The following is a 19538-nucleotide window of genomic DNA, read 5'->3' as shown; positions in this document are numbered from 1 at the left end:
AGCTACATAATGTGCATTCACAATATAATGTTCCATACACAATCATAAACACATATAATGACTTTCCCCCCAACTGTCAACACTCCAGCATGCACTGCCTGTGATGTTTTCTCCTCTTTCTCTCTCTCTCTGCCCCTAGACAGCTGTACCTGCAACAGTCTACCACTAAAGGTTTAACCACCCTAACACATTTACTCAACACGAAAGCATATACTTTGTTCACGACAATGTCACAGAACTGTTTATGCAACAATTTAGAGCGCCCATCATTGTTTATGTGCCCTGCGTGCGAGCTGACATTGCTGCGTACCGGCGTCAGAGAGAAAGTGTGTCGTCTGCTGGGAACTTGCTGAAGATGAAAGTGATGATGGAGAAGCGCTCAGTCAGCACGCGATCCACTGACTCTCATGCGATCAGGTCTCGAGCATCCACCTTCCAAAGCTATGTAAACCTGTAAACAGACCTTGCCAGGTTCGAGGCGTCCCGTTCGTTTTGACCCGTTGATGTCATTTCCTGTGAATGTGTACCACATGAATGCCTTAACTCGTTACAGAACCACTAATTGGTCATAATTTTTTGAACTCGCTTGACCGCACAGTATAGGGTCACGCATGCGGTTATTATAGAGAAATCCGTAAAGACACATGCCGGGTTTAATGTTTTGACAAATTTAAAGTGATATTCCACATCCTGGTTCGCCCATGCGCCGATTGGGGCGCATTTACGTTTATATAATAATACTGTATATGTTTTGCTCACATTTGTGGAACTGTCAACTGCGTTTACCCTACATTAAATATTTCACTTATTAGTGAACGTATTCAACATACTGAAACATGAAGGCTTTCTTGATTTCTTCCTGAATAAGACAAACATCCAACTAAACTGTATACAATCTTTATATTATATTATTATATCATATTTTATCTTTTGCACCCAAAGCAGTGTTAAAATGTAGTTGATTCTCAATAGAATTGCAGTAAAACCTATTTTTAAATCATTTCTGTTTTAACCTTTATGTTCTGTATTTGTTTGATGAGGTTTCTACTATGAGAAAATACTAATCCATTGTCATTTCAGCCATTGTAGAAGTATTTAAACCAAATTTCTATCATTTTCACTAACTCCAACTCACTAACTTTGCACACAACTTCACTAACTCTTTGTTTCTCTGTAGCTCAGGTGCTTAGATTTTGCCTGGTTTAAATTTGGTGCTTTCTTTTTGGTCATGTGACATCACAGGGGTTAATTGTGCCTGTAGTTGACAATAGCCATGCCAAACTTTTCTCTAATATCTACTTACAAATATCTACTGTATGGGTTCAGATTTGCCATTTCTGAGTTATGTTCCAGCAGTGGTTTAGCCATTTTAACACAATTCTTCAACTTTCAATGTATTTTGTTCACAGCAATGGCAACACTTTATATAGATTAGGTATTTTTGATTTAGCATGTTGAAAATGTATGCTTCGTGGTCTTTTTGGTCATGTCTGACATGAAGTTGACCCTAGCCCCTAACTAATTTCTTTCCAGTACCTCTTTTGAGTTAGTCCATATAAAGAATATTAATTTAGGTGAGATCAATATAGTGAGATTTTCTATTCCTGAGTTATGTTCTAATCTGAAAGGATATAATTTGTTCACAACAATGGCATAACTGTAGTTGACCTTTGCCCTTCTGAGCTAGGCCATTCAAATAAATCCTACTTTTTTGGACAGAGTTGCCATCCCTGACTCATGGCCCCTCCACTGCTGGATAAGTGAAAGAGGGGCCTAGGTTTTTGTTTTTTTTTTGTTTTTTTTTAAGAGGAAAAGATTGGAGGCATTGGTTTAGAACTGGACCCCTGCAATGCCCTGTATAACCCTTCAGAGCCAGGCTCTCTTTTCTTTATGTCTCAACCTGTAGACTTGGCGGCCTATCTCTGATCTATAGAGCTGCTCTCCTTGAGCCAACATATCATGATAGATGGTCATTGGCCTGCACATACAGCTCAATATTTCAATTTCCTGCCTAGGCAGAGGCATTTCAGAGTTTGAATAGAGTTCATAGGCACAGTGTGGTGCCTGCTGCTGCCCTCAACACCCGCAGTGAAGACCCCTAGATCCAAACACAGCATCGAGCACATTCCAAAGACTCTTTCTCTGTCAGCAAAAGTAACCTGGGTCTCAACAGCATTGAAGAGGGCTACTGCTTCACCTAATAGCATTGTTCAAAGAAACTTACATAGGGTGACCATACGTCCTCTTTTTCCCGGATATGTCCTCTTATTAGTACCTGAAAAAAGCATCCGGCCGGTATTTCAAAATTGGCTATAAATGTCCAGGATTTGGCTGTCTTCATATTTATTCATATTGAAATATCTCTCTCTCTCTCTCGCTTGCCCGCCCGCTTGCTTTCTGCTGCGCACTGTATGTGTGTAGGCAAAATGTCACCAGACATGCTGTGCGCTCTCAACCAGAATAACAAATAATGTAAGTTGTGAAAAAAATTTGACTTTGAAATATACTACTTATCCCACCCCCCTCTCTCCACAGTGTTGTCTTTTTGGACAACCACCATATGGTCACCCTAACTTACACTACCAGCAAATTCTTTATTATTACTATTTTCCACATTTTAAAATAATATTAAAGTCATACAAACTTAGAACATAACACAAATGGACATCTGTGATTTATATAGTGACCAAAACATTTGCAATATTTGCAATGTATTGCAATATTTAAGACTCTTCAAATTAGCTACCTATTTTCTAGATTACGGCTCAATTTCATGAGGTATTCAACTGAGATACTTTCTTGAAGGCTTTAATTTCACATGTATGTTGGACACTTGTTGCCTCCCTTTCCTTAAAAATACTTTTTTTTTTTAGCTTTGTAAAGAAATTCATACATAGACTATTTCAATTTGTCAACAAAACTAATTTCAAGCATTTAAGCTTAAGTCTTTAGATCAAAAAGGTTTTAAGGTCATGAGAAACTTAAATTCAGTCAAGTATGCCCAAACCTTTGAAGTGAGCATTGCCACATCCTATTTTACCAACCCATTTAGAATTAGGTAATTATTTTGGATAAATGATTTGGCCTCAATATGACATCTAATATTAACCTAAATCAGCCTAATTACTACCCAGTATATTACATAAAACAGCCAAATCCAATTTTTATATATTTTTGTAACATGACATATTTTATTGTTATGCTTATTTAGCATAACATCTATATTTGATATTTTTAGTCACAGTTTACACCAGGGAACTCCTCTGTTTTTTCATTAATCTACAGGACTAAGGTACCGATGCATTTGATCACACTGTTTCACAAGTAACGTGATAATACAGCGAGCAATCTCGCAGTACCACAACCACACTAACTCAAAGAAAACAGCAAAAGATCAAAGGAGACTCTTACATGTGAGTAAGAGCACGACACATTAGGCAACTAAGTTAAAAGAGAATCCCCTGCACAAAAGATGCGCAGTTTAGCTTTTCAAGGAAGCAATGCTTCACTTTGAAGTATTTTCCCTTCAGTATGGTGCTCTCTCCCAAAGCACGTATGGCAAACATTCAGAGATAGAGAGAAAGAGGGAAGAAAAAGACAAAAATACATGCAAAAATGAAGGCATGCTCACACCGTGATATGTCTCTCATTTTGACAATGTTATCTGGGTCAGTTATATTTATGAGTATCATGGTGTTTCAAGGAATCATGATTATGTATTTTCATTTTAGGTGACAAAAAGATGCTCTTATCCAGTTGCTGGGTGTGTGGTGAGGGGAGTGTTCATGTTTGCGTGAATAGAAATTGTGTGCATGTTGCCAAGCCTGTGTGTGTATGAGAGAGAGGCTGCACACATTCTATCCCTCTAACTATGGATTTGTGGAGGGGGGCCTTAAATTAGAGCATTCTGATTGGACACAATTTGTTAGGAGGCTCATAGCAAGCAGTGCACCCTAGTGGTGTGAGAGGAAGACACGCACATGCACAATCACAGAGCATATCATTGATGATCAAAACTAAAACCATACTTGTTCTACAATGGGTGCTAACATAATGCACTATCATCATATAACATGAAGTAGTTTTGTAGATTCACAGATTTAGACATAAGAATGTGCATATACAATGGAGTTAGAATGTCTTAATCCCATCCCATAGGCTATTACGATTAGAATCGCACAGACACATTCACACTATATTGTCATAGACTTGCTGCAAGCTAGTGCATGTTCATCTCGTTATTACAGCATCACAACACCTCAATATGGTATAATGGTGTCATAATCTCATGTCTAAAAATAGCATACAGTCACTTGTATCCTCACATAACCCCCATATATGGGTCATCATGCCCCCTGTGATCAAAACAGGGTTTGTGAGCCTTCTAACCTTCAAATAACCCCGCCCCCATCCCCTCTTCCAAACCAAATGACACTAACAGTGACTTCAGTGTCAACAGGCTTCCAGCTATCAGCTCAGCTTTAACAAAAACAAAAAATGCAGAGCATTCCATAAAGCCATGTTGCTCTGCATTTGTTTATCTTAACTGATTAAAAGGTATATGCAGACTCAGCTTGTTGTCTCCCAACACCAAACCTTAAAGAATCAGTACCTATGCCAATCAAAAGTTACTTATTCTCCAGTATCAGATGAGCACCAGATTGAAGTATAGGAGGTAGACGGGGAATGAAAGGGATGGGTACAGGGGGTTGGCTGATGATGGATTTTAGTTGGATGATGAGGATAGTGAAAGGGGGGGGGGGGGGGGTGGTTAGGTGTTTTGCAGTCTGAACCAGACCCCCTAAAGCAGGGTTTAGCCAAGGCCTACAGGCCCAGGCAGCAGGCGGACTCCTTTTAGCTTGTGAAGTAGATTAATAATGAATTAAGGCATAAACCCTCCCCCGCACCAACATACACATCCCCAAAAAGACATCCATGCATGCTAATGCATTTATTATTTATAATGTGTGTGCACGACTGGAGCAGGGATGGCCACATCTAAGCATATGAGTGACAGAGCGAAAGAGAAAAATGATGGAGGGATGATCACCCCCAGATGAAATTCCGAAGGCTGACGAGGGAATATCCGCCCATTGTGCAGCATCCCTGCATCGGGGGTGTTGGAGTGGGCAGCTGAGTGGTGGGGGGAGGGATGGATTAAACAAATAAATACATGATAAGAAATGATCATGCTGGGGTAGAAGGGCTAAATGGAGACAAAGAGGCTAAGAGAACAAGCAGGGGGTCAGGGGAATGTTAGGTTAACCCAGATTTACTGTCTGGACTACAAACCTGATCTTGGATAAAAGTGTCGTTGAGACAGGGTTTTTTTTTTTATTATTATTATTTTTAAATATATATATTCACCATTGTATCATTTGATAGTTGCTTCATTCAATTAGAGTGTACTTACTGAAGTAAACGGTCCCAGAAATGTGATATGTATTATTTTAACCAGTTGTAGGTGACAAGTCTTGAAGCACCTATAGCTGCATCCCAGCTATGCACCCATGCAGAGTATGATAAGGTGATAAGATAAAAGCAGCACCCAGACAAGCACAGAGCCTTTTGCCTTCCATATTCGCATAGATATGAAGAGATCAGGGGGAATCTAGAGAGACAGACAGACCTCCATCATCTCCATAGATACCTGTGGGTCTTCAAGTTACTGGAGTCAGCCAATTTAATCTGGGAAAATGTCTCTGAAATATCAGGAGAATCTTCCAAAGATAAGCATGGAAAGATCTAGAATGGGTGCTCTGATAATGGGTAAAAAATAGCACACTGTGACTAGTCTTCCAATCAAATGGATCGATTTGACAAAAAAAAAACCTGGGGATGCACTTATACAAAATGTACTGTATGTGCTGATACATACATGTACTGATAATTTAGAACAATCTGCCAATACCGATAGTTTGGTTGTTTTGCTTTTTTATAATACCATGTTTCAAATCACTGATAACTAATAACACAACATAATTAATTAAATAATAACTTTATGTGTCTACATGCCTATCATGTTTCTGGTATAGAAACCAGAATAACTGGTTTAAGTAATAAACAAAACATAAAAAGCACATTATTAACTCATTAACATTCTTAACTCACATAAACCAAAATCCACAACAGATGCTGTCCGCACACTAAATGAAGAGCAGACCAAGAAGGTCAATCAAATATATTTTTTTAATTTAGACTTGAGCATGGGCTGAAACGTTTGCTTACTGGTCTGTTTTAACTCACTGCACTTTGCACTTTTTCACTATGCAAGTCTAAATTAAAAAAGATTTTTGATAGACCTTCGTGGTCTGCTCTTCATTCTGAATGATGAAGCTTTCCCCTTTTTAGATGAAGCAGTCTCGGCTTTAGCTTTAACAAACTCATCATATCAATTGCTGTGATGAGCATTAAGAGAAGTAATCAAATTAATCATGTTAAAAGTTTTAGTGGTAGTTCTACCTTTTTATTTAAGCAGTGCAAATCTTACAAATTGCAACTCTGTTATTGTCACCCAGATCAAAGTGATTTCATTTAAGACATTTTCTTTCACACACAACACGAGTTGTTGGCTACTTGTCTGAAATGTGTTTCTGCCACTTTCCAACAGGAAATAATCAGCACTGATCTTCACCTATTTTTAATTGCTTTAATTGGCTGATACCATTCTTTGGCTGATACAGTAGTGCATCTATAGTGTCAATTGAACTGTGTGTCCCCTGCGAGTACTTTTGAACATATTTGCAATTAATAACTTTACATTAGGCCACATCTTAGACTTGTAAGGCACATACTATTTTGTTTATGATGCATATTCAAAAGCCCTTCAACTTCTGATATAAAATAACTAATTAAAATGTTTTTTCAGTATGGTTAAACATTTTAATTTTTACTGGTCTATGTTGGTTAACATAACTAGATAATAAATCGCTTATGACAAGTACAGGAAAAAACACAGTCAGGTTCTAATTTACAGTAACTTAACAATGCAGTTCCCCGAAGTTACCACCTGAGGCAAGACCTCACAAGAGGAGCTCTGCATTGTGCAAACATTGCAACAGTTGTTTCACACAAGGTGTGCTACTAAAATCTTTTATACCCATTTTTACCACACAGGAAAATCCATAAACTTTGGAAGTGTGTCAAAATAACACACTGAGATTTCAACAGATTGGATTTTCCACTGTTCAAAGACAAAATTGCCCCTGTGTCGTCCCTGGCCCTAACATTTTACAACACTTACAACAGTATCCATATTAAGTGTATGACTACCACCATGGTGTGCGCCATCATGTTTCTTTGTAAATGCTAAGCCTGAAAGTGCTATAGTAGTGTTTTGTGATTTTTCTTTCTGCTTAGACTGCTGGACCCCTAATGAAGAACAGAACACACTGCTTCTTGTCAACATTTACAAAATTGATCTAAATTGACTCTTTGAAAAATTATACTCAATGGTTTCTTTCTTTCTTTCTTTCTTGTAAACTTTAGAGGGGAAAAAATATTAAACACATCATTAAAGGAATGTTTTGGACTTATTAGGAATTTAGCTCAATCAAATGTAATTTGTGGCATAATGGTGATTCCCACAAAAAGTCATTTGACTTTTGATATAAAAAAAAAATAAAAACAGTACTGACAAAAGAAGTGAATAGAGCCATGACGTCCATATACATTAAAATACACAGTTTCACAAATATAACTACAAAACATTATACTTGATTTTTATAAAAATCTGCTGTTTTCACATTACCAAGCTTACAGCAAACATGGTTCCATGGTTATGACAACAACGTTTTTATTTTGGATATAATCAGAGATACAATTTTACACAGATAATGTTAGTAAGAAATGTTATCATACTAAAATCTGTATTCATTTAATATCTGTAAAGTCTAAGAGTGATCATTGTGTAGTTTGATTAAATATGATTGTAAATTGTGTAAACAAATTTAATAATTAAATAATAATTGTATTTAGAACCCTAGTGAGCAAGCTGCAGGCAACTGTGGCAAGGAACACAGCATTCCATAACTTGTTGGTTAATGGAGAAAAATAACCTTGGGAGCTACCTTGGGCCTGGGTAGCTCCGCGAGTATTGATGCTGACTACCACCCCTGGAGTCGCAAGTTCGAATCCAAAGTGTGCTGAGTGACTCCAGCCAGGTCTCCTAAACAACCAAATTATTCCGGTTGCTAGGGAAGGTAGAGTCACATGGGGTAACCACCTCATGGTCACTTTAATGTGTGGTTCTCGCACTTGGTGGAGCACGTGGTGAGTTGTGTGAAGAAGCCGTGGGCCTCCACACGCGCTGCATCTCTGTGGTAACACGATCAACAAGCCACGTAATAAGATGCATGGATTGATGGTCTCAGAAGTGGATTGTCCTTCGCCACCGAGATTGAGGCGAGTCACTACGCCACCACGAGGACTTCGAGCACATTGGGAACTGGGCATTCCAAATTGGGGAGAAAAGGGGAGGGAAAAAAACTTTGTATGTAGTTAACAGAATTTTTAAGTTAATACTACATTTAACAGCTAGCCAATGGGGCTAATATGATCATATTTCTTGGTTCTAGTCAGCACTCTGGCAGATGCATTTTGAACCAATTGAAGTTATTTATTGAACTTGCTGGAAATCCTCCCGGTAATGCATTACAATAATCTAGTCTTGAAGGCATGAACATGTTAATTCGTTTTTCATGCATCAGCAACAGAGAGCAAGTGTCATAACGTTTTCTGAGGTGGAAGAATGCTGTTCTACAAATATTGGAAATTTGATTTTTAAAGGACAGATTGGGAGCAAATATAACACCAAAGTTCTTCGTTGTTGAAGATGATGTAACAGTACATCCATTGAGAGTCAAATTATATTTTAGTGGCTTATATTTAGAGGTTTTTGTTCCAATAATTATTACCTCTGTTTTGTCGGAACTGAGTAAAGGGAAGTTTCTGACCATCCAATCTTTGATTTAATTGATGCACATTTGGAGAATTGTGAATTTTCATTGGGTTTAGAAGAAATATAAAGTTGAGTATCGTCGGCATAACAGTGGAAACGTATTCAATGAGGAAGCATGTAAAAGGAGAAAAGCAGAGGCCCTTAAACTGATCCCTTTGGCATTCCTTACTTAACATTGGTTTGATTTGACAATTCCTCTTTTACAAATACAAAGTGATTAGGGGTCTGATGAATAGGACCTAAACCATGATAATGCAAGTCCACTAATGCCAACATATCAAGAGAATGTCATGATCTATCGTGTTGAATGCAGCACTAAGATCTAAAAGCACTAGAAGAGAACTGCAGCCGTGATCACATGATTTAACAAAGTAATTTGAAACTCTGATAAGTGCAGTCTCTGTATTGTGATGGGCATAAATCCTTACTGAAATTGTTCATATACTATTTCTCTGTAGAAATTAACATAGTTGGGAAGACACTACCTTTTCTAATATTTTGAACATGAAGGGGAGATTTGAAATAGGTCTATAATTAGCCAGTTCTCCAGGATCAAGCTGTGGCCTCTTAATGAGCGGATTGATAACTGCCATTTAAAGTTTCTTGGGACATAGGGATAGTGAAGAGTTCAAAATATTAAGAAGCGGTATTGAGATTACAGGAAAAACCTCTTTTAAAAGCTAGGTTGTTATTGGATCTAATTGGATTTTGTGGCTTTTGATTTTTTGATAAGTTTTGTTAGCTCTTCATGACCTATGGCATCTAAGGATTGAAGTTGCTTGTGAGGAAAATTACGAGACACTGTTTTCTGAGGTCCTGTAACAGTTAATTTTTTATTTCAGATTATTTCAATTTTATCAGTAAAGAAATTCATGAAGTCATTACTCTTGTGCTGCGATGGAATATTTGATTCAGTCAATGCTTTATTCCTATAACCAATTTTGCCACTGTACTAAATAAACACCTTGGATTTTTGTGGTTATTTTCTATTAGTTTGTTAAAATATGTTGACCTGGAAGCTTTTAGTGCCTGTCTGTAGATACAGACACTATCCTTCTATGTGCCGTGCAATACCTCTAATTTTGTATTCTTCCACCTGTACTCCATTTTCCTAGCTGCTCTCTTGAGAGCATGAGTGTGAACAATGTACCATAGTGCTGGATTTTTTAAATTTATTTTATTTAATCGAAGGGGGAGGGGGGGTGCTAGAGAAGACTTTATTTATATTTTCTGTTGTTATATCAAGTTCTTCTACACTTTTTGGCTTACTGAGTATGTGTGAGACAATTCTGGAAGATTGTTAGTGAAGCTATCTTTAGTGGTCGAAAGAATAGTTCTACCTGAATGATAGTGTGGTGTAGATTGAGTGACATTAGTTGATCGCAGCAAACAAGAGACAAGGTAATGATCTCTGCGGTACAATTTCTATAGTATCAACATCAAATCCATATGGCAGAATTAAATCTAGCATATGATTATGGAGATGAGTTGGTCCTGTCACTTTTTGTCTGACTCCAAGAGAGTTGAGAATATCGATAAATGCTAATCCCAGTGTGTCCTTTTCATTATCTAATGTGAATGTTGAAGTCACCAACAATTAAAGCTCTATCCACATTAACTACTAGATCTGGTAGAAAATTTGCTAATTCATCAAGGAAATCTGAGTACTGAGATTTTTTATTTATATCTGACGTCACATTAAGCATTATTAGTTCAAAATACTTAAAATGATATCCTCTACAGAACGTATGTCCTCTGAGTAATACCAAAAACTTCACTGTAAGTTGTAGCAATGCCTTCTCCTCGACCCTTCAGATGAGGTTCATGTTTATAACAATAACCTGAGGGAGTAGATTAATTTAAACAAATATATTCATCCGTTTTAAGACAAGTTTCAGTTAAACAGAGCACTTCCAAACTATGATCTGTAATAATTTCATTTACAATTAGTGCTTTGGTAGAAAGAGATCTAACATTTAGTAGCCCTACCTTTATATGATGTTTATCTTAAAAAAAAAAAAATTCAAGTTTGACCATAATTCATTTTTTTCTAAATTAATAAGTAAGGGGTTTGTGTTTGGTAGTTCAGGGAACAGGCACTATATGATATCTAGGTGATACAGTCTCTATGTGACCTGTGTGATGTCTCAAGGCAGCCAGCAGATGTTCAGATTAACCAGTTTGTCTGCTTCCTGATCTAGGCCCCAATTATTCAAATAATATCACTATTAAGACTATGAGTCAAATTACTAGAGAGGAGACCGGCACCTTCCCTGGAGGGATGGAGTCCGTCTCTCTTTAGCAAGTCAGGTCTACCCCAAAAATTCTTCCAATTGTATTTATATCCTATGTTATTCTCTGGACAGTGATTTCCGACTGGCAAAGCCGGACATCGTCAGTGCTGACATGAATAAAAAAAATTGAAAATCTACGTTTAGTATTAGCCAGCACGTGTTAATTTGATCTGATGTCAGACTCCCGAACCCCCGAAATGCATTTAACATTGGTGGCTGGAGTCTCTATTTCCACGTTCCTTACGATAGAATCACCAATTATTAAGGCATTTCAACATGATGGGTGCATCACTGAATGGGGAGAATCGACTGGAAAGCCTAACAGGAATGGGAGAGTGGTGTCGCTTTGCTGAGCGAGTATGCTGCCGAGACATCACCCAAACACCCTGCTGTGGGGGCTCTTCAGCCGGAACCAAAGTGTGTGTGTTGCCCGCTGTTCTACCTGCATCCGAAACAGTATCTCAAAACCAGTATCTCAAACCAGCTTCTCTTTCTCAATAACCTCCACTAATGCTCGGATACATGTCTCTAACTCATTAACCTTCTATGTCAGCCTGACTAATTCCTTACATTTATCACACGTGAATCCCTCACTTCTGATGGAAGAAGCTATAGTAAACATGTGGCATGTAATGCAGGACGAAATAACATGATTCGATGTCATGACTTATCGCAATTGTTTGTTGTTGTTGTTGTTATGGTTGTTCTTGAGTGGCAAGGGTTTGAGATCAATGTGGTTTGATGTGGTTCCTGATCAGCAGATGTTTGAGATTGATGCAATAATCCGTGTAAAACACAGTGGAGAAAATGATTGCATGAAGTCAAGATGTGAGATGTAGACAAGCGGGGGGAAAAAAAAAAAAGAGAAGGGTGCATGCTGTAAAATACACACAGTTGAAACAGTAGAAAAGCTATTTTTTTTTTAAAACAAAGAATGTGGCAAAATGGCAAAGGATAAAACGATGAACGTATAAGAATAAGCAATTCTAAGCAATCTAGCAAGCTACAAACACGTGTGCCTTGTAGCTAAATGTTTGAAAACATGTGCATTTTAATGTTTATGGAATGGATCATTGTAAGTGTCTTACTGTTCTATGAGGGATGGGTCAAAAAATATTTTGTGGTATTCAACATTATTCCACAAATGCTGCCAACCGAGTTAGTGAATTCCTTTAATGATGTCAGGGCCGTTTCTATCTAAAAGCAGCCATATCACCCTGTAGCTCTTGCCTGGTTGCCCACTAAAGCCAAGCAGGGTTGAGCCTGGCCAGTACCTGGATGGGAGACCTCCTGGGGAAAATCATGGTTGCTGCTGGAAGTGGTATTAGTGATGCCAGCAGGGGGTGCTCTCCCTGTGGTCTGTGTGGGTTCTAATGCCCCAGTATGGTGATGGGGACACTATAATTTAAAAATAGCACTGTCTTTCAGATGAGAATTTAATCCAAGGTCTCTGTGGCACTTTTCATAAAGAGTAGGGGGCCCCCTATCTATCATGGCCTCCTAATAATCTCCATCCCCAGAATTGGCTACATCACTCTCCTCTCCACCAATAGCTAGTGTGTGGTTGGCTTTCTTGCACACTATGGCTGTTGCCGCATCATCCAGGTGTATGCGGCACACTGGTGGTGGATGAGGAGATTCCCCTATACTTTGAGTGCCTAGAAAAGTGCTATATAAATGTAAGGAAGTATTATTATTAATTAGTAAGCTCAATACAACCAATTAGGGCCACTAAGGAGCCCCACAAAGCAAGGTAATTTTTTTATGTTTTATTATTATTGATTTATTTTGTAATATACTAAAAGCTGCAAATAAGACTCAGGCAGCTGTTAAGTCTCAATCAGACAGTTGTATAAGGGGCCCCCTTGTGGCCCGAAAGGGAAGGGAGATTGTAACTGCAAGGAGAGAGTTGTTTGCTAGATGTGATTTTCGTCATCATGAAGCGCACCTACAAGTTGGGAGCGGAAAAAAAAAAGAGGAAGAGGAGGAGGAGAAACACAGCCAGACCACTGGTAAGAAATTAATGTAAGCCAGCTTCCTGGCTAGATGGTGGTTGTTCGTGTCATGTATTAAATTGCAACATGTAGTTTGCTAACTTTTTGCAGTTGTGTCCTGTTTTTCAGTGGTGAATGGGGGTGTTTAGGATCCCCATTAGCCCTGAATGATGTGTATGGACATAATTCACAGATACAAGCAGAACTAGATGTAATTAAATAAAAATAATTGATCTTAATTACACATTGATTCCTCCTGTTGCATTGGTTGCATGAATGTTAAGCACTGGTCCAGTCTATCATAAGAAGACCAGTTCAGACCATGCAGCTGCAGATGGTCCATGTCTATGACCTACCGTGGGGGGTCTGAACAAAACACCCTGAGTGTTCTAGTGACGCAGGACCACCAACCTCCATCTCCAGAGGCTTTCATTATGTTTCAAAGGCTTTCTGGTTTTAGATTACTGCAAAAACACGTGACTGGGGTGACCACACTCTACAGGGCACTGTGAAGCTGGGCCGGCTGAAGACACAACCACACAACCCCGCTGTGAGTCAGGCGGATCCCATTTACGCTGCTATTTGAACAGAAATGGCACACAAAGACAGGTGTGATTTTCATTACCTAAACTTTGGTTGGAGTGAAACCTTCATGTTCTACTTGCTTCAAAGGATTAAAAGGGAACTATCAAATGCACTGTGTGCCACACAAAGTCAGTGGCCAAACTGACCGACCCGTCCACCTTTTTAGCGCACCTTGTCAATCTCAGTGAGGTTCAGCAGACCTCTCAAAAACCAACAGCACATTTTTTTCAGCCAAGGCTCCATCAGGTCTTTGGTAGAGATACAGGATGCTTGGTGGTTCATGAGATGAGCGGGCCCAAAAGATGACTCCTGTATCCAATTACACACTGAAATGGCTTTATGAATGACAGTTCAACCAAAAATGTAAATTCTACCCTCATTTTCTCACCATAATGTGTTCCAGACATGTATCCGTGAAAGTCTTTGTTCTGTGAAACATACATTTTTGGGTGAACTATCCCTTTAAGGCACTTCAAGTCTGTTCTTTGAAGACATGTTAAGAGAACAAGGCCTGCCTCCTCTCTGAAATGAGATGTCCATTCTCAACACCTTTTAGCATGAGAAAGACGCCTCCCTGCATGCAGAATTCTGCTGAGTCATTGGGATGACCTTTCTACTGGCAGCCGACAAAAAGTACCAGCACGGGGGCTATTGTCATGGACACATCCATCTGCATCAAGGCCATTAGAGGATATTTGCACTTCCTCAGAGCAGCAGACCCACTGGGGTTTTGACATGCAACAGAAGGCACTGGGCTATGCCCACCAGCTCTTCAGGTGCAGATTGGGGTAGAGCAAGGGGCAGCGCTCCTGTCAATCACATGACGAACGGACAGAGGAGAGGCATGAGTGTGGGGCTGATTGATTTGTGAGGGAGATGTACTGCTCTGTGTGGGATCTGCTCTCCTGTCATTGTGTTTCTGCATTTTGGAGGGAGTTTCAACTTGTTGAAGTTTTTTTTGTGCACTGAAATATATTGTCGTTTTGAAAGAGCACAAGAAAGGCAAAGCATCCCACACACACAGACATACATGCAGCCAGACTGACAGATGGGGAAAGTGTGTCTGTACAAGGGACTGGCCACATGAATCGCCAATGCATCAGTGGGATATTCAGTACTTGCATATGCATATAAAGGGTATTGGGATTATTTTTAAAGCATATGACGTTACATTTAAAAGCATCAACACCACAGGTATTGAGCATGCCGATGTGCCAAGGTTAGTCACTGACATTTTAAAAAACATAGAGTAACAGCTGTAAATCACAGTTAACTCTATAGTTCCACTCACCTTTAAATATATGAATTAAAAAAAGGTATAGAGATCTTATCACATCATATAAGCTGTCATTAAAAGGCCTTAAAGGGATAGATCACCCAAAAGTGAATATTCTGTCATTATTTACTTATTTCATTCCAAACTTGCATGACTTTCTTTTTCCATGGAACAAAAAATGTGAAAGTAAATTTTGATTCTGGTCTGTCAAGCTTCAAAAAGGACAAAAAAATGTAATGAAACCTCATGTTTTCAACAGCCCATTGTGCAAAGGGCCACAGTTTGTTCCTGGTAGGCAGCAGATGCCCTAACCCCTCCCCTGCATAATCCTAACCATATGGAGCCTGTAAGGCAGAGTAGCCTGCCAGGAACAACATATGGCACCTTTCTCCCATCGCATTTATGACATAGCTGCTATATTTAATTTCAGCACTTTATTAATGATTTGATTTCAGAGTGAATTAATACTCAAATTTCATTCATACAGGTTTGGAGCAGGGTCATAAATTAAAGTAATAGTTTAATTTAATTTAATATGACTCCAGTAGTTAAATCCATGCCTTCAGAAGATATATAATAAGGGTGAATGAGAAGCAGATCAATATTTAAGTCCTTTTTTTACTATAAATCTCCATTTTCACTTTCACATTCATCTTTTGTTTTGGGCAAGTCACATTCTATGTGCATATCGCCACCTACTGGGCAGGGAGGAGAATTTACAGTCAAAAATTACTTAAATATTGATCTGTTTCTCACCCACACAAATCATATAACTTCTGAAGACATAGATTTAACTACTGGAGTCGTATGGATTACTTTTATGCTGCCTTTATGTGCATTCTAGAGCTTTGCAATTTTGGTACCCATTTACTTGCATTGTGAGGACCAACATTGCAAAAATATTCTTCTAAAAATCTTTGTTTGTGTTCTGCTGAAGAAGGAAAATCATACAGATCTGGGATGGCATAAGTGTGATTAAATAATGAGAGAATTTCCATTTTTGAGAGAATTTTACTTTGGGGGGGGCTTGGGGCAAAAATGCCACAAAATACAACAGAAATTCAAAATGTGGGGGTAAAAATGCCCTTGCAATGAATTCTAAAATATATAATTTTACTATTCTGATCTTAGTTGTACATATTATGGTACAAATTATTTTTATTACATGAATACAATTAAATTGATGTTGATTACATTTTTGGGGAAAGAGGTAATAAATTGTCAATCTTGAGTATGAATTGATTAAAATGACAAACTTAATATATTATTGGATGACACACAGTTTGGGTTTTAAACATTTAGAAAACAAATATGCCCACGTAAAGGTAAAAAATGCCCCAGAAAATCAAATCCAAAGGGCAAATGTTGCCCCCTAATGTAAAAGTTAATTTCTGAATTTGTTTGGAGCTACATTATGGTGAGTAAATACTGACAAGGTGCCTTTTTGGGTGAACTATTCCTTTAAGACTGCAAGCCAGTTTACTATTTAAGATTATTTAGTGACGATTTCAAAATGTAAGGTTAACAGCTTCAAATCTCTATTGAGATTACAAGTGTAAAACGTATTCATGAGACTCAAAGCAAACGTGGAAATGTAATAATATCACGTCTCTTCCCATATCTACAGTAAACACATCAGCCATCACCCCATTAAATTTTTGCCCATAGTCTGCACACACACCAGCTAAGTCTTGATCACATCCAAATACAGCCAGTTAATCCACAACTCGCTGCATGTAACTTATATCCTTATTGTTGTTTTTTCCACTTTTGGAATGCTGGCAGCTGGATTAGAATCTTGACTGTGCTGTCTGAAAAGATCGGTATTCTGCTGTGCCAGTACATGTGTTACTGTGTGTGTGCGTACACATGGTGATGCCAGCGGGCAGAGGGTACCTGTGGGCAGGCTCCTACTGGGACTCATTTGGAGCAGACAGCTCTCAATGTGTTCATTAGGACTGTGATTGGGCCTCACTCCGGTGGGGAGGACCAGCCTCCCCAACGCTGAATAGTCCTGATTGTGCTCAGCATAAATTGCCATCTGTTTCAGTAGAGGAGAGGGAGAGAGAAAGAGGGAGATGAGGAAGTAGAGGAGAGTGGTGAATTTCTAATTGAACATACAGTAATTTTATGCAGTTTCTTCAACTTTGGAAAGCACATTGATAAAATTGGCTTAGAATTAAAGTTCACACAAAAAATAAACATTTTATCATTACTGTATTTTCACACCTTTAAGTTGTTTCAACCCCAAATGCTGTTGTTTTTCACTGGAACACAAAGTGAGAATTTCTGGAGAATCTTCATGCTGCTCTATTCCATACAGGAAATGAATGGAAAAGATGGTCTTTTCCATGTCTGTCAAGCTCCAAAAAACACCATAGTCCATCAGACTTATGCGACTCAATCAGGTTTTTTAAATAAATGTCAATAACATGCATACTTTTGACACAGTGAGTATTTGAACGTTTGAGGATTGGCCCCATACACTTCCATTGAAGTGCTTCTCTGTAACCCAGATTTGTGATTTTGTTTTTAAAGAAAAGGTGGGACGAGTCTAAATTAGTTTTGTGCTAATAACAGCACAAATAACAGCATCTCATTTTGGAACAATGTGTGGGTGAGTAAATAATGATAGAATTGTATATTTTCAGCCGACTCTTCCTTTAATATGTAAACCTAGAAGTATGTTTCTTTTTATTGACAGTCTAACTGAAAGGTATAAATAATTTAGTGTTTTGAACAAGCAGTATGCTTGTGAAAAAATTATGATAATAATATATTGCACATGTGAACTACTGTGCTGCATGTCTAACAAAGACAAGCCTCCCCCGCACCACAGCATGTATGCATATGTGCAAAAACACATTCACAAAGATCAAATTTGCCTGCAATTGTCTATAATTAATCGCATGGTGCCTGTGATTGCATGCAATGTCACTCTGTCTTAGTATGAGACCCCCTGAGAGAGGGTGTGTCAGGCCAGAGCAGATTGATCGGGTAGGAAGTTACTGTAAAATAGAGGCTTGCTCTCTATTCCACAAATCAATGCTGATAGAGTGCTGTAGTGTAGGGTTCGCTGACTCTATGTGCAGACTACAGGTTAACCAAAGGGCAGCAATGACAGAATACCATAGAGGAGCCCATTAACCATTCGCCCTGCTTTAGTGGCAGTCATGTTTTTGCCCAATCCCTTTGTCTTTTCATTGATACAGACACATAACAAACACACATGATACACATGCATCAGAATTCCAGAAATCCAGCTCCATGTATGACCATTCACAATATAATACATGAAGAGACCAAATTTAATCTGTCTCTTTCTTTCTTTCACTGCAGGGTCTTAGGAAGAATGAACGAAAGATAGAAAGAAAGAAAGATATGGAGAAGAAGAGGGCTGTGGCTCCTCATAGCTTGACTTTTTGAAGCGTCTTTATCGGGCCATGCAGCGGCATCCTGCGTGTCCAAGCCTTGGCTTGCTTTTTTATCCTTTGTGCCGGCCAAGGTGTGTCAAATGCACAGAGCTTTTGTGTAGAAGAAAAGACAACACATCACATTCTGTCTTCAGTCTCCAATGGGTGGGGGGCTTAAAGGGGGATATGAGGGAGACAAAAAGCCAACTTACAGAGGGCCCAGCCGCTTCAAAGCGTGGTTGCTCAAAGGCTTATGAAGCGTTACTTCATGCAGGGTTGTGCCAAATGTAATTATGAGGTTCGCGACGATAGAGAATCACACCCAATGCAATGCCCCACCCTGCAATATCTTGAAAGACCCGCTGCTAAACGGCGGCAATGCCAGAGAGAGAGAAAGTTTGCCGCACTTTGATTAACCATAAACAATTTAGTAAATAAGCTACCCATGGGGGTGCCGTTACAAATTTCCCCACTTGCTGACTCCAAAAGGTGATTTCACGCATTGAGTTTGATAGGCGCTGAGTGAATGGAGGCCTCCACCAGAATTCATATGGGCGAATGCCTCAAAGTGTCAAACTATTTGATAACTGCTTCCTACATTTCTAGTATCAGTAGGATTGTCGTCTCTGGCAGTATCTTTTAAGTTTAAATTGAACTTTTGACAGGCAATGATGTTGATTCATCGTTGATAAGCAGCCTCTTTGCTCAGTGACTGTGTGTGTCATGCGGGGACATGTAGGCTCCACTGTTAGAGATAAGCCTTACTCGTCTTGATGTGTCTCACGGTGCCCTCCCGCTGAGACATAAGCGCATTTATCGTGCATGTCTAAATATGTTTCTAGGCACAAACAACTGAGAGGAGGCAGGTAACTTGGAAGTGCTCACCTTGTTGCACCTGAATAATGCATAATTGGAGATGACCCAATGATTTGGTGAGGAGACGTGGAGGTTCTGAAAGCTTCCAGGTGAAGCTCTCCAGGGAACGAGGTGTTCCTGCGCTATTGGCGACAAAAGTTC

General features: G+C 38.9%; 1 long non-coding RNA gene across 1 annotated transcript in view; it reads right to left on the bottom strand.

The window, feature by feature from the left end:
* The window catches only part of LOC127663125 (uncharacterized), a 97148-nt gene extending 96689 nt beyond the window's left edge, over positions 1-459 (bottom strand). Inside the window, exon 1 of the long non-coding RNA XR_007972963.1 lies at positions 311-459. This is a non-coding gene — a long non-coding RNA (uncharacterized LOC127663125). The remainder of the gene's footprint in view (positions 1-310) is intronic.
* Positions 460-19538: the final 19079 nt, after the last annotated feature.

Source organism: Xyrauchen texanus, chromosome 23 (genome assembly GCF_025860055.1).
Source record: "Xyrauchen texanus isolate HMW12.3.18 chromosome 23, RBS_HiC_50CHRs, whole genome shotgun sequence".
Classification (NCBI taxonomy): Eukaryota; Metazoa; Chordata; class Actinopteri; order Cypriniformes; family Catostomidae; genus Xyrauchen; species Xyrauchen texanus.
The sequence above is the reverse complement of the archived record's forward strand: the minus strand, read 5'-3'. Positions and strand labels throughout refer to the sequence as shown.